This window comes from Chroicocephalus ridibundus, chromosome 4, assembly GCF_963924245.1.
Source record: "Chroicocephalus ridibundus chromosome 4, bChrRid1.1, whole genome shotgun sequence".
Taxonomy (NCBI): domain Eukaryota; kingdom Metazoa; phylum Chordata; class Aves; order Charadriiformes; family Laridae; genus Chroicocephalus; species Chroicocephalus ridibundus.
The window spans coordinates 79,129,916-79,144,276 of NC_086287.1; the positions used below are offsets into that span (position 1 = coordinate 79,129,916).

Genomic DNA, 14,361 nt, shown 5'->3' on the forward strand with positions numbered 1-14,361 from the left:
TGTCTGAGCTCATTAATCAATTTCTATTCAGCAGAATCAGTTTGTGGAAAACTTGCAAAGGTTACTTAATCCAGAGGGAGCATGTACTGTTAGACAGAAGATTTTTCAGCCACAGTATTAAAACAAAATTTCCAAAATCTCTGTCTTGTATCACATTTTCCACAACCTTATCAATTACTGATAGCAAAGAACAAAGCACCCTTTCACTACACCAAATCGTTCATGGTAATGTTAGGAAAATATAACCTCTGCCGCCTTTCCCTAAGAAAATAAGTCTTTCTGTATCATTACATCATAAAAACTGTCACATCTCTTAACCCCTTGGCTCTAGCATGAAACAGGAAACGACAGTGCTGAAATGGTCAAAAATGAATACGTGAGAGAGGCTTTTCTTTAACTCTATCCAGTAATATCAGTTATCATCCGGTCTAAGAACTGGATTTGAAAGCAATTTGTAGAAACCCCCAATCTGTTTAAGTCCTTGCAAGGTTAATCCTTATGAACACCTGGCATAAGACTTGAGTGACTTAGGCTACTAACTCTGGGGAATTCCTCTAGCACAAGTGTGCCCACACGCTATAGCTGGACACCCGGGAAGGGAAACGGTTATAGCAGTGGCTTGTGGCAATAAGGAATGTTTTAATGTTGAAGAAATTGGCTTAATGGTTTCAATATGAAAGAATAAAATCCTGCTTTATTTTTTAAATATGGTAAAAATATTTTTAAAGCAAACCTTCAAATATTTGGGCTTAATCTCAGTTGCCCATTGTGTGTGGGTGATTATTAGCTGCCCATGGCAGTGTCCTGGCAAACTGCCTCTCCCAAGGAGGCACAATGCCAGCATTTGGTGTGATTCAAAAGCACAGTACAGTTGGTGGAGTCATTTTGTGCTCAATGTATTTTTTTTCTTTTAGGGGTTTTAAATTTTTATTTTTACTTTTAATATTTTATATTATATTCCTTCTGTATGTTTTCTTCCATGCTTGTGATGAAATCATATCTGGAACTTTTGCTAGGGATGATGAATTACTTTGTGATCTCTCTTGAGTGTTGGGCCTAATGGGGTAACTATGGACAGTGTAGGAAACAGTATAGCATCTTTGTGCTGTTATGATCAGACCAAGAAACGAGGTAGAGTAGATACCACAGCCAGCTTTTTTGTTGCAGATATGAACAAATATATACCGAGACCAGCTTGGTCTTTAATTTTATTTTTCTTACTGAGAAAAACAATTCTTTCTTTTACCTGACCTTTTACCGGATTAAATTTTTTCTGGAGCCTGATAACTTTTCTGTCATGTTGCTGCTCTGCAGAACATTTGGTCACAGCATAGCTGATACAAGAACTACTGATAGAGATGAGAAAAATGTGGATAGAGTTAGTCCTCAGTTTTGCTGTCTCCACAAGGTGGCCAATTTGTGTAGGTGATTTATCCTGGGATCTAGATCAAGGTCACCTCCATGAAAGATATTGGGTTGCAGGGGTTAACACCAGCCATAGAATATATCCCTAAATTACCTGATTCAGTATGGAAGCGTGAGGAAGGAAAGGATGTTTCAGTACTATGAATCAGGATGAATTGTAGGAGATGCTTAAACATTGGGATAACAGTGAGTTTACAGAGAAGTCCAAGCACAAAAATGGAAGCCTGGCTGTAAACTACCTAAGAGAAGAATCCTGTTTGGAATTAATAAAAACTCAGAACATATCCTTGTTTGATTTCCATAAGCTTCTTTTTCTGTCAGCTATTTTTTTAACTACCTACCCAGGCAATTGTGCCATCATGCATGTTTTTCACGGAAAATAATTGTTTGTTTTATCAATTTTTGAAAGATGTTAGTTAGCGGTAATCTTGAATACATCAAGTCATGAATTTCTTTCCATACATTCAGTTTCTGTGATGTCCTGATGAATTCCCTAAAAAGTAATAACAGTTAACAGATATAGAAGTTGGCATATTATAGTCTAGAAAGCCTTATTTTTCATGGCAAAATTTTACAAGGAAGACTATTCTGTAGCTCTTTGCACAGATACGCATGGATGAGTGGATTGTAAGTGTTACTTCTACAATTGGTTCTGGAGGCATTAGCTGACAGGGTGATTGTGACCCTTTCCCACACATGTTAGCAATGATCTTGTTGCATCAGCATTGCTGGAGATATTGAAGTGAGCTGACTTTGTGAGAGTTTCCTGAGTTTAAATTCCTTAACTGTAAAGCAATATCCTAACAGTTACATGCTACTCAATGACAGAGGGAAAAGGGGAAAAGTGATTGAGAGATGCATAATAATTTTGACTTTTTGCCACTGTCTTGAGAAGTAGCAAGTGTGTTCCATGGCTGTATGTGTGCCATCTCTTCAGAAAGATTCTGTTTGTGATGTTTATGCAATTTCCTGTAGTGGTAACAGTTCTATTTTCTTGTATCTAATTCTTGCCCTATTTTCAGCAAAGTGGTGTTGATACAGGGGGTGACATGAATGGAACCTTAACCTGTCCTATTTTCACCAAGATTTTGCTGCAAGCATGAAGATTGGTATTTGGTAATTGATTGGTAATTGGTGGAATTAAAATTCGACATAAGGTTCTTGTGTGTACATGCGTGTTTAAAGCAGGCTAATACCCTTCAAAATATCCTAGACCAGCTTTTGCTGGCTGCTGCTAAGGGGAATCAAGGCCTCAGGTTCCCTCTGGCTCTCCCTATGCTTGAAAATACAAGTTGCACCACTCTTCTACGTAATACATATAAGGCATACCAGAGGCAGGCTGGAAATTGGCTTTTAATGATTAATATTGCTTGTGTGAAGTGAGGATGTTGTGCTGAATGTAGAAGTGCTGGAAGAGCATCACTAGCAATGCTGAACTATCACAGACACATCATTGATGCCAGTATTTAAGTTCTACTTATCGAGAGCATAAGTTCTGGAATTATATTACCTTGGATGTAGGTACCCGCTTCATTGGTGGCAATTAATGATAAACAACAGAGGAAGAAGCAAAGAAACCAGATTAAACACCATCTCTTTCTATCAATTTATATTGACTTTTATAGGTGGGAAACCTATTATTTACTTAGTTTACCCTAAGAACGCTACTAACTGAGGTGAAGCCAAGTTGGTGCTTTGCCTACAGGGCTCATGTGTTTTGATATACTGAATAGTGTATGGATTGCATTGATAGCAATATTAAAAGCATTTGCAAATTGATAGCAATAGTAAAGGTATTTGCTCCATCAGTCATTAGGACTCATTCAAGACACAACTATATTTTAAAATGTCATTCTTCAAGTATCTGCAATTATTTGCAAAGAGATTCTTGCCTTTGCTCTCACAAGTAGGATGCACTGCAGAGCATCCTCCTTTAGAGTGAGTGTGGAGCAGTTGCTGAAAACAGTATTTACTTATATTTAGGCTGTCCACCCCTCTCTAAATGGAACTAATTCTTTGCAAACAGGGTTGTACCACAGGACTGAGAGTCAGCTGAGAATTTGGGAGAGCTAGTTAAATTCTATCTTTGCAATATATATCTGGCATAATAGACTCTATTGCATAAAAATTCTATATACATGTGGAAAGTTTAAGTTTACATCCCAAACCTTGTACTGCAGAGGGGGACTCAAATGCTTCATTCCATTCTCACAGGCTGTCTTAAGATGTAAAGTTTTCCAAAGTTTTCCTATTCAAATTGAAGAACAAAATCTTCTGATTACATTTCCGTCCTGTGTCTTGCTGCAATCTGGAATGAATAAAAAACAAGAGAGAAAAATTTGACACACAGTATTGACATGCCATGCAAAGCTCTAGGGGGCAGAACAAAAGGGGAGAAAACCCAAGCATTCCAGCCATGGGAACATCTGTACAAAAGCACTTCAGCAAAGAATTGCCAGGTGGTGGTGTGGTCCATAAGAGAGACTGCTGGTCCAGGACACAGGGGCCTAGAGTGGACTTGATATCTGGTAGTGACTTGGTGGATTCCATCAAACATGGCTGGTCTGTTCCACCTCTGATGTTGGGTGCCTACCTGCACTGGAATTTTAAGTTATAACGAAGTATAAGTTTTACATGTGATTCTCTAAATTTACAGGCAAATACAACTTCTGTTTTACATATATACTAATAGTATTATTTGTAGATTGACAGTCCTGTCCATGTTTGAATGCTAGTTTTCTGAAAATGCAAGTTTTGCATATATATTCTTTGCCCTTCAGGCAGGTTCAGTCTGAACCCCTTTATTTCTACTTGCCTCAGTTCTCTTTGAGAAAACCACCTCATCTGAAATGTTAGTACATTTCAGAACACAGCTTTTATTTGGATTCTGAAAGTATCGTTTGCCACTAGTAGTCCTAGTATGTAGTAAATTAAAGTCATACTCCAAACAGGACTCCTAACTAATCCGGTTTTACAAAATTTTGAGGCAATTGCTACTGCCATTAACTATAAGTTTCATATAAAAAGTACACAATTGTTGTCTTGGTCATTCCACTTATGACAGCATTTTTATGGCCTCACTGTACCCTTTTTTTGGAAGAGATGGTGCTTTTATGAAATATTTCCTGGAGTTGCGTATAACACAATCACAAGCCCTAGAAGACATGAATTAAAATAGCAGATGTTGTTCCCATTGAGAGGAACAATGTGTCTAGCCTGACAAAATGGCTTATAGAGCCTGGTTCCTAAACAGTACCTTGGACAAGTAAAAGTGGTAATTTGCAAAATTGCAATTGATCTCTGAAATATAGCCAACAGTGGAAAATCTGAGCATAGAAGCTCTGCATATACTCTATGTTGTGGACAGAGCTATGCAAAGTAGTTCAGAGGAACACTTGATTGACCACAACTGGTTTTGGTGGACTAAGTATTTAAAAATTCACCTCCGCTTCAATATTGAGATGCCATGCAAAGCTTCAGAAGGTTGAACCAAAAAAAACCTATATATATCAAAAAATGCATTTGAAACTTTTTGTAATTTCTGCAGGGTCTGAAATAATGAGTGTCACATTTCCATCTTAAATCAAGAGTTATGAAACAACCAACAAAAAAAAGACAATTTTTAAAATGGTGAATAGCTTTGTTAACATAAAAAACATGAGTTAGTGATTTCATATATCTGTGATTTTTTTTTTTTTTAATTTTCTTTATTTTGCCAAGAAAACAGAAAAGACACTTGTTTCTTGTTGACCAGCAACTAATGGGAAAATTAGTAATTCACATAGTTGGAGGCAGAACAGTGGGATGTGAGTGTCAATAGGAACAGTTTTGTAATATTCAAAATCACCTTTAACAACATCATGCTGTTTGATATTTTACCAAAATAAAGTAAAATATAAAGTGTGTTCAAGTCTTTAAAATCATACATAATTCAAAAGAGGTTCCCTGGTAGAACTTCTGTTAATATTTTAAATCCTGTTTCTGTGCTTCTCTCTGGTCCTGTAAAGAACAGAAGGAACAGTAACTATCTACTGTCACTGAATGCAGTTATACAGGCAAATATACAGTAATTCCTGTGTACCTTCCAGATAGGAGAGAGATTATAATCTTTTTAAGGCTAGCTTTCTGTGATCCATTTGTTTGCTGTTTGTTACACAGACGGTAGCAATGGAATGTCAGTTTTCATAAAAGAAGCCCTGAAGCCTGGTCATGTGATGTATCAAAAATGTAACCTAAATAATGTTTAATTGACAGAGCAGATTGTTTATTTTCAAATAATTGTACTAAATCACAGTGCTTAAAATGCAGTTAGGCTTTGCTGAGTGTTACCAGCCTATCAGCAGCTGGAGAATCATATGTTTTTCTGCAGTAATAGGCAGATGTAAAAATTAACTGTGGCAAAGTAGCCTGAAACTACTTGTTCTGATGTAGTGAATGACTGGCTTCTCAGCTCCAGATGTTTTTTTTGCATTGATCACTTCTTAAGCAATGAACCACAGCCCAGATCTGGGTCATAGATTTATCTCTTTAAAAGATCTCTTATTAGAGTTTTATATACCAGATAGTGAACGAGAGCTTGTGAAGAGGGAATTGCACAATCCCATGCACGTGGGAGCACCTCAGTTCTTTGATTAGCAGTGAGCAGAGAGTCATTAGAAGGTATTTATCAACATAGAGCAGTTTTTCTGGATTCATGGACTTCAACTTCATGCCTCATGACTTGTGGAAAGAGTAGAAAGTGTGTTCTTTCTGTTCTCACCCACTAAGAAAACTTTCTGGAAATCCTTATTCCATAGCAGAGGAAAGTTAGACTTCAAAACAATTGTTCCATGATAAGCATAAATTCAAGGCTAGACTCAAATGCCTAATGTTAAAACACCAATGTGCACTCACGTAGTCAGAAGTCCTGCAAGTGTAACAGAGATCAGAGGGGCTTCTCCAAACCAGTTATGTCTCCAAAGCTGCCAGATACAGGAGAAGAGACCCAGTCTCCTAACCAGTTGTATCTGAGAGATGTACTGAGAATGGGACATGTAGGTGGGTGGTTTGGCACAGTTATGGGTGCAAGTCAGGCAGAGTTGATTTGTTTGGTGTGGTTGTAAGAAAGGCTGAATATTGAATTGCATACGATGTAGGTAATTTTAGATAGTAAAGTGTGAAACCTGACCTCGTTTTGTAGGTCCTATGTCTTGCATTAATATGTAGTTAATATTCTTAATACCTTATACCTATATTTAATTTGCCAATAGTATTTGCTATTTAGGTGATGCATTATAACAGCATTTCTATCTAGATATTAAATAATTTTCTGTTGTCTACTTCCTGTTGCTTTATCTCAGTGTAGCATAAAGATTTTCAATGGAATCTGTCCATACCTATATTTTTATTTTAATAGTAACACTCTGTGTTAAGACTCATAATAATTTAAAATCACTCCCTTATAATTTGACTTCCACGATTGCTCGGTCATTTCAGTCTTACCCTGTGCTCATTCTTATTTTCAGTGTTCTTCCCATGTATCATCTGCCCACAAATCTTTTTGAAAAATTCCAGCAGAAAAGCAAACTATTATGCATGCTAAAATAAAACATAATTTCCACGCAAACTGCCCCCTTTTTCCCCACACCTCTGAAATATTTTTACCAGATGTGCTTGGCTGAAGGGCCAAACACAGTAGATGCTGATCACATGGTCACAGCTGGAATTAACTTAAAAATTTCTATTCAGTGGAAATTACCATCTTGTTTTATTTTTCTTCAGCAACAGAATGGTAACGTAGATGACATCTGTCTTTCCAGCTGTTCCTTGTGCTCAACGAACCACTCCTTTCTTTCAGAAATTAACCAATCATCCTCTTAAAATTGAGAAGCCAGAAAAATAAGACAAAGAATAGAGCAAACCAATGTGGGAATAGATATAAAAATAATCCAAAAAGGGTCATTTGATAAGGATGCTACATTTCCATGTTTCCTTTAGTTTCCCTATGTTGAAATAAATTCCAGAGCACTTCCCAGATTTCACGATTTGATTGTAATATACGTAAAATAAAAGAAAATAAAATTGCTATGATAAAATAGGAGAACCATTCATCAGACACCTTTGAATATCTTTTCTCCACTCTGGCTACCAATTGATCTGCAATAATATGTTTATAACTTTCTCAACAGTTCACTATTCAGCAAAAGCAGCCATTAAGAGTATCTCAAACATGCCTTTCCTAATTTGCACTCAATTTTGCACTTCTGCACCTCAGTACAGTAGCCTATGCTGTATAACTTTTATGTAATTGAACTTGAACAAGTGGGTGCTCCATATCTGATGATTTTCCCTTTCACGTGAGATTTTTTTGTGCTCCTGTTCACTGTCCTTTTTATCATGTTGTGACTGCTGTCACAAGATTGGGCCATAAATATGCACCTAGGCTTTAGAAATAAAGACTGGTGTTCTTTTATTTAGAAGAAACTGGATAGATTTTGGTGATGAACATCTCTGGAGGAATGTGTTCTCCCGTAGGTCTGTAGCACCTCACCAGGTATTTAATAAGAATCGTGGTTTTGAAAGGAAATATATTCTACACTCATTCGTGACATGAATCAGTGACCAGGTAAAATTTCTGCAGTACATCTTAACAATTATAGCAAGAGTGTGAAGCTCTAGGTCTTTCTACACAGTGGCATCCCTTGGATTTTATTCTTATGCCCCACTGACCTACTAACAAAATAATTTATGCCCTCTGAGGTGTCCAAATTTTCAAAAGCATTTGGTGTGCTTCCTCAGATCCATGTGCAAAGGCCTATAAGAACGCCCTTCTGCAACTCCACTGAAAATGCAGAGGGATGGATATTTGTGTATATACTTATCTGTATCTAGCTGTCTATCCATACACATCTAACGTATTTCCCAAGGTAATGTAGAGGATTCATATGCTTTGTCCTTTAAGAAACATGATCCTTTCAATGCTGCAGCATTTAGTTCCAATGTCCAACACTTTCACTTTCCAAATGGGAAAAAGCAAGATGTTTTTGTGGATTGGTTTGGGGTTTTTTTACACAAAAACCCCACGTTTGGTTTTGTAAAGTACAAAATATTGCTTATTTTTAGGCCAGCAATGTCAATAGCTGTATTTGAAATATTCATATTTACCTTGTACCTAATGAGTAACATGGATTCTGAATGTACTGCTTTTGTTTCCTCTTCTTAGGTTGGTTTGGTTTTCTGTTGTGGTGGGTTTTGAGTTTTGTTGGTTGGTTTGGGTTTTTTTCCTTTTTTTGGTGACTGCCACAAATTCTTTAGAATAAGAGGCTTTGATTTATCCTGTTTGATTTAAATTTATATTCATATTTGGCAAAACAAAGAGAGACAATAAACATTAATCATTGGAGGGTGCTTGCATTACTTGGTATTCCATTACAAGCCAAAACATAGGGCAACTACCAGTTTCTATATATAGTTATTTGTGGGAGTCTGCTGGCAAGAAGAAAAAAAGATTTGGTTTAGTAGCTTGGTTTCACTTGAAATCCAGTCATGTCTCAGGCAAGCCCCTAATTTTAAACAAAAACCATCTGTTTGCCTAGAGCTTTTCCATACATATTTCATATTGATAGCTGATTTATTTTTGTCCTTTTCCAGTTTCAAAGTGTCAATAACGACATTGTGAATAAAAGGTAGTTTAGTGTATTCCCAGGCTACCTTATTGTCCATAAACAATTGGGAATTTTGTGCATTGCTGTGTAAGCAAATCACTTTCAAAACACAAATATTTACAGGCAGAGATGGGGGGGGTGAGAAGGGGAGATAGTGACTGATCTGTGGTCCTGATACAGGAGAGTCAAACAGGGCAATGTGTATTCTATTGCGGACTTACTCAAATGAAATGCTAGTTGATCTTTATCTCGACTGAGCCAGGGTATCTTTAAAACAAATCTCTTGTTCCAGAATAGGCACAGAGTTCAGTACTTTCCTATGCTGGGCAAATTGTTCCACACTGAAACGGCACATATCATATAGCTATACTGCTACAGTAGAAAGGACTCAAATGGTGCTTAAACTTGCTAATATATACACTTGGTTTTTCTTTTTCCTTTTTTTTTGTTTGTTGTTGGTTTTGTTGTGATGTCTACTTCTGCTGCTTCTTTCTGACTGCTGTCTGGGATTGCATTTCTGTGTTGGTGTTTTGCTTGCTGTTTTATTTTCAGATACCATTTTTCCAAAAGTCAGCAGCCCTTGCCAAATAAAAGAATATCAATTATTTTTTTCATTTTGGCAAAGTACAAAAAAATTATGATGAGATCAATTTAATGTTGCCTGTAATCCTAGAAAATACGGCTGTATTTACTTCTGTCTCTGTGACCTTATAGCTGACCACCCTCATTTTGGCAAACCAGAAGTTTCAATGACATAACAGAAAGTGTTCAATCCCAGAGATATTTAATGCCCTTTTTAAAGATTGAGACTTAATTGAAAAAGCAGTAAGATCTGGGACAGATTCCGCAACTACTAATACATTTTCCAGTGTGAATTCCAAAAGTAAATTAACTGAAATTGAAATAAAAATGTTGACTCAAGGAGTAGAATATTTCTCAATGTGAGTAAGAAGAGCTATCCCACTTTTAGTTACTTTCCATAAATGGCTGTGCTGTAATTATAGCATGTGTTAAGTTAGAGGCTTAGCTGGATAGGAATATTTATAAAAGCTGGCATTTCAATAAATTGACCTGGTTTACAAGATTCTAAAGGAACAGCAAGAAATAAGGAGAAACCACCTGACATGGCAAGCATGTTAAAACAAATCAAACAAGAAGTTCTGATTTGTGAGCCCATGAGTACTCTTATACAGTCAATGGAGAAAACAAATCAAATGCTTGTAAATGCTGTTTAAGGGCTTACACACAACTTGACTTGATTAGAAAACTAAATATTTAATTATTTGTGGTTTTGATTTTATGAATGTTGCTTTCCTTTACTTGTGCTCTCAAGATGTTTGACGTCTGGTGAGAAAAATTGTGGATAGTGTTTCCATGTGTGGTGCCCATACAGCAGATTTTGATCCTCATGCTACGCTCACATAGCCATCCTCATGCTGGAGTCCCATCGATGTCCATGGGAGTCTCTTAATGAAGAATACAGAAACTGAAATCTGAGATTAGAATTTGGCTTGAGAGTTCAATTCAGGTTCCTCCTTTCAGCCAGTATGATGCCATCATCATTTTGGTCCCCTGCTGCTTTTAAACAATGTAGGCTTAAAACAAACCCAGATTCCAGTGCCGTCCTGTCAGTGTGACCACATTTGGAAGGTCCCTGTTGGCATTTTATTTCTTTCTTGTGCTCTCCTTTTTTTTTAAATTTTTCTTTTTTTAATAGTTTAAATTGCACATGGGCTTGGTGGTAAGATTGTCAACAAGATTTTTAAGACCCATTTACTATTGCAAGATGAATGGGTGTATTTGATACATTCAGAGCAATCAGACGTGCCAAGCAAATAGCAAAAAAGTTAGGAGAGACTAAAACGGTTGGTGAGACAGTCTTCCCAGGCCTTTGGTTATCAGGTCCAGAGCTGTGCCACTGTCAGGAAAACATGTGCATCCTAATTGCTCTTTGTCTCTTCCAGAACCAAGCTCTCGCTGAGGAGTAAAGAGATCCTTCTACACAGAGTGCACTGTGACTTTCTTTAAAACTGTCATGGCTTAAAGCTTTACAGTAACAGAGGCTTTGTTCTTGTAATGCTTGCAATGTGGGTGGCAAGGCAAAGTCAGGAGTGGTCTAAGGCTGTGGCATGGGCTCTGAGTCTAAAACTGAAAGTACTATAAAAAAGCAAAGAAAAAATGTGGTTGTATAATAGGAGCCTGGTGCTGTGGAAGAGAAAATTCTTCCACAGGAAGAGCAGGACACTGACTCGAGGGTCTCAGTGGGTCTGCCCCATGGCCCATTGGAGGGGGCAGAGCAGCATGGTGAGACCGCTTAGAAAGGACCTGCATGTGGGAGTTGTTTGGAGTGTGCAGCTATCAAGAGAAAAAGCTTCCTCAGACATTTCAGTTTCTTCCTGCTGTTGGTAAAGACAAGAATCCTTGATCCTTTCCTTCCAAGAAGTTACTGTTTTTTCTTTCTCTAACTCTTGTTTTTCTGCATAAATATAATGCAACAATCACCGTGACTTTGATACTGTTCAAATTATGAATGAGTTTTAAGTTTCCATTTGGTCTTGTACACTTCCATAACACTTACAGGTATGAATATTATCCATAGTTATAATCTTTTGTATTTGTGTAGGAGACATCCTCGTACAAGAGGAATTCATAGAGATACAATTTTGAATCTGCTTGGTGCTGAACACCCCATTGATTTCCCCTAAATCCACTAGCTTCTGCATTTCTCTGGAACAAAATGGCTAAATAAACCAGCGCAGTAAGTCACACACTCCGGCGAAAGGCTGTAGCTATTGCTGCATGGATCCTCAAGTCCTGAAATGAGCTTAGGGACACAAAAAGCCATTCATATTACAAATTACCCTTTGCTTTTGAACTGTAAATTATCTTTATTATTAGGCTGGCCATGGTACTGCAATTATTAGGTGCCCTGTGTCTAAAGGTTTGAGCAATTAGAAGTCTGGGGTGACAGTCTCATGATACGGAGTGATAAAATATGTCCAGTCAAGACAAAGAGATGGTCTATATTCGTGTCTTCAGCATGTATCACAGGGAGCCTGGAAGCTGTGCTGCTCTTAAACATTTCAATTAGCCCTGACATGGCCACTGTGAGCCCACAGATTATCTCTGTGTTGCTGTTAAGTTTTTATGAGGCTTTCCCCTCAGATTACCCATTTTCACAGCAATCTATAAATCTGAAACTGCAACATCTGATTAATTCTCCCAGAAGACAATAGTGGAGATCCAGATTTTTTCATTAATGAAGTTTGTGCTGTTCTGAGGTCTCATATATTTCAGCCATTGTTTTGCAGTTTTTTCCCCATTCTAACCTCTTTCTTTAGGTACCACCGGAGGCAGGAGTTTCAAAATCACCCACTTCTTCTGACCTAGTAAATTAGACTGACTTTTGTTGTAGTACCATTTTGCAAGCTGATGGCCATTCTTTGTTGTTTTCAGAGTGAACAAAGCTGTAGTGTACCATTATTATTTCTTCATTACAAACAATTGTTTGGCATCACTTTGCTATTGAGTATTGTGCAGTTTGTCTTTTATACACCATATTCCAAATTAAATGTCATTTGGCTTCGCATATTTTTGAGCTTTGAGATCAAATGAACCCAAAAATGTAAAATGAAACTGAGCTGAATCTGCTACATATTTTCTACTGTCAGATGGAAAATCTGAGGAACAAATATGCCTTCACCCTTCACAGATAGGGAAGCTGAGGCACAGATGTCTATTTAAAGGTATTCTGGTGGCAGACAGAGAAGAAATTTTCTCTCTCACTGTCTGTTTTATCTGATGGAGAAAGCTGGATGAGTGGTATTTTCTTCAACAGAGCAATTCTTTTACTGTAGTATTAGGTAAATTAGCTGAGTGATATAAAGGCAGATAAGAATCCAGATGTCATGTGTAGCAACATCCTTTCAAATGTGAGCCCTTGAAGTAAAGCTTCTCCAGGGTTCTGTGTCATAAAGGCCTCCAAAAAGGCGTCAGAAGGGCAATGAGATTTGTGTTTGCATCTATAATTCTCATGTAAAGATCAAAAGACACATGGGCTAGATAACTTCAGCCCATGGAAAGTATTTTGTCAGGATTTTTAAATGTTTTCCAATGTGGCAATACCATGGCAATGGTGCATAAATTCCTGTTGCTTGGAATACTGTTGAAGGAAGGGCACTGTCCTCCATCTGTCCTTTGCTGTCCTTAATCTGGGTTCACCACTTCCTGCATTATGCAAAACAATAAGCTTAGAGAGCAGTTCAACTTGGTCTGTTTTAGCCATTTTGAATTACCATCCTTTGTCCATTCAGTGGATACTGCAGTTCCTTGCCTGGAGACTGGGCAACGTTTGCTTTTGTCTTGCACTTTCTATGGTATCCTACCAAAAACATATACAGGGATGCTCTCAAAGCACAGGGATGAACTAGGTCAATGAAACAGGTCAAACTGTGGCCCACAGATCATTGATGACCCTCTAAAAAGGAAGCATTGAAAATCCAGGAAAAGTGCTGTCTAGGACAATGATCTGTGAAATACCTTTTTGGTTCTGTATAAAAAGTTGTAAATCTGTGGCCAAAGAGAGTGACTCATCTCCATATTTCTGTTCACATCAAGTCTGAATCCTTATGCTTTCATGTTCTCCATGTGGATTTTCACTAATATCTGTCCTGAGACAACTGAGATGGTATTATGCCAGAATATTACACACATCTTGAGGCGCGAGAGCAATGGAGATGAACACTAGTGCAACTCAAGCAGAGGAAAGTCCGTTTTACTGCATTTGTGAACAACCTGATAATATATTAAATGTAGACGTTTTTGTGACCACTTTGATAAGCTTTGCTTATAATTTATAGGGAAGAAAAGAGCATATTCAATTCCAATTATGTAGGCTTTATAGGAAACTAGATGTTTTCCTTGCCTTTAGTATTCCTTGAAACAGTGTAGATGAATACAGGTGTTTCCTTCACATATGTTATATGCAGTTAGGGGTTTGTGTTTCTTTTTGGGTTATATATGTTTACATAGAGGATATTTACTTTATTTAGCAGTGGAGAGCCTGAAGCAGCCTGCCATGCTTTTTCAACCATGTTATGCATATTGGTGGGAATGCCTGTCATCTCACATCTCATACAAATCTACTACTGCTTCATTTAAATCTACTTCCATTTTTTGTTCCTTCATATTCCTTAAGTATTATACTTTCTAGAAATCCATACTACTAATGTGTGTGTTTTGAAACTGTGTTTGCTTTTGATTGATTGTTTGGAAATATGTTGACTGATCAGCT

General features: G+C 37.4%; 1 long non-coding RNA gene across 12 annotated transcripts in view; it reads left to right on the plus strand.

Moving 5' to 3' along the window:
- The window catches only part of LOC134515420 (uncharacterized), a 229,911-nt gene that overhangs the window by 77,387 nt on the left and 138,163 nt on the right, over window positions 1–14,361 (plus strand). The gene's annotated exons all lie outside the window — the stretch shown is intronic.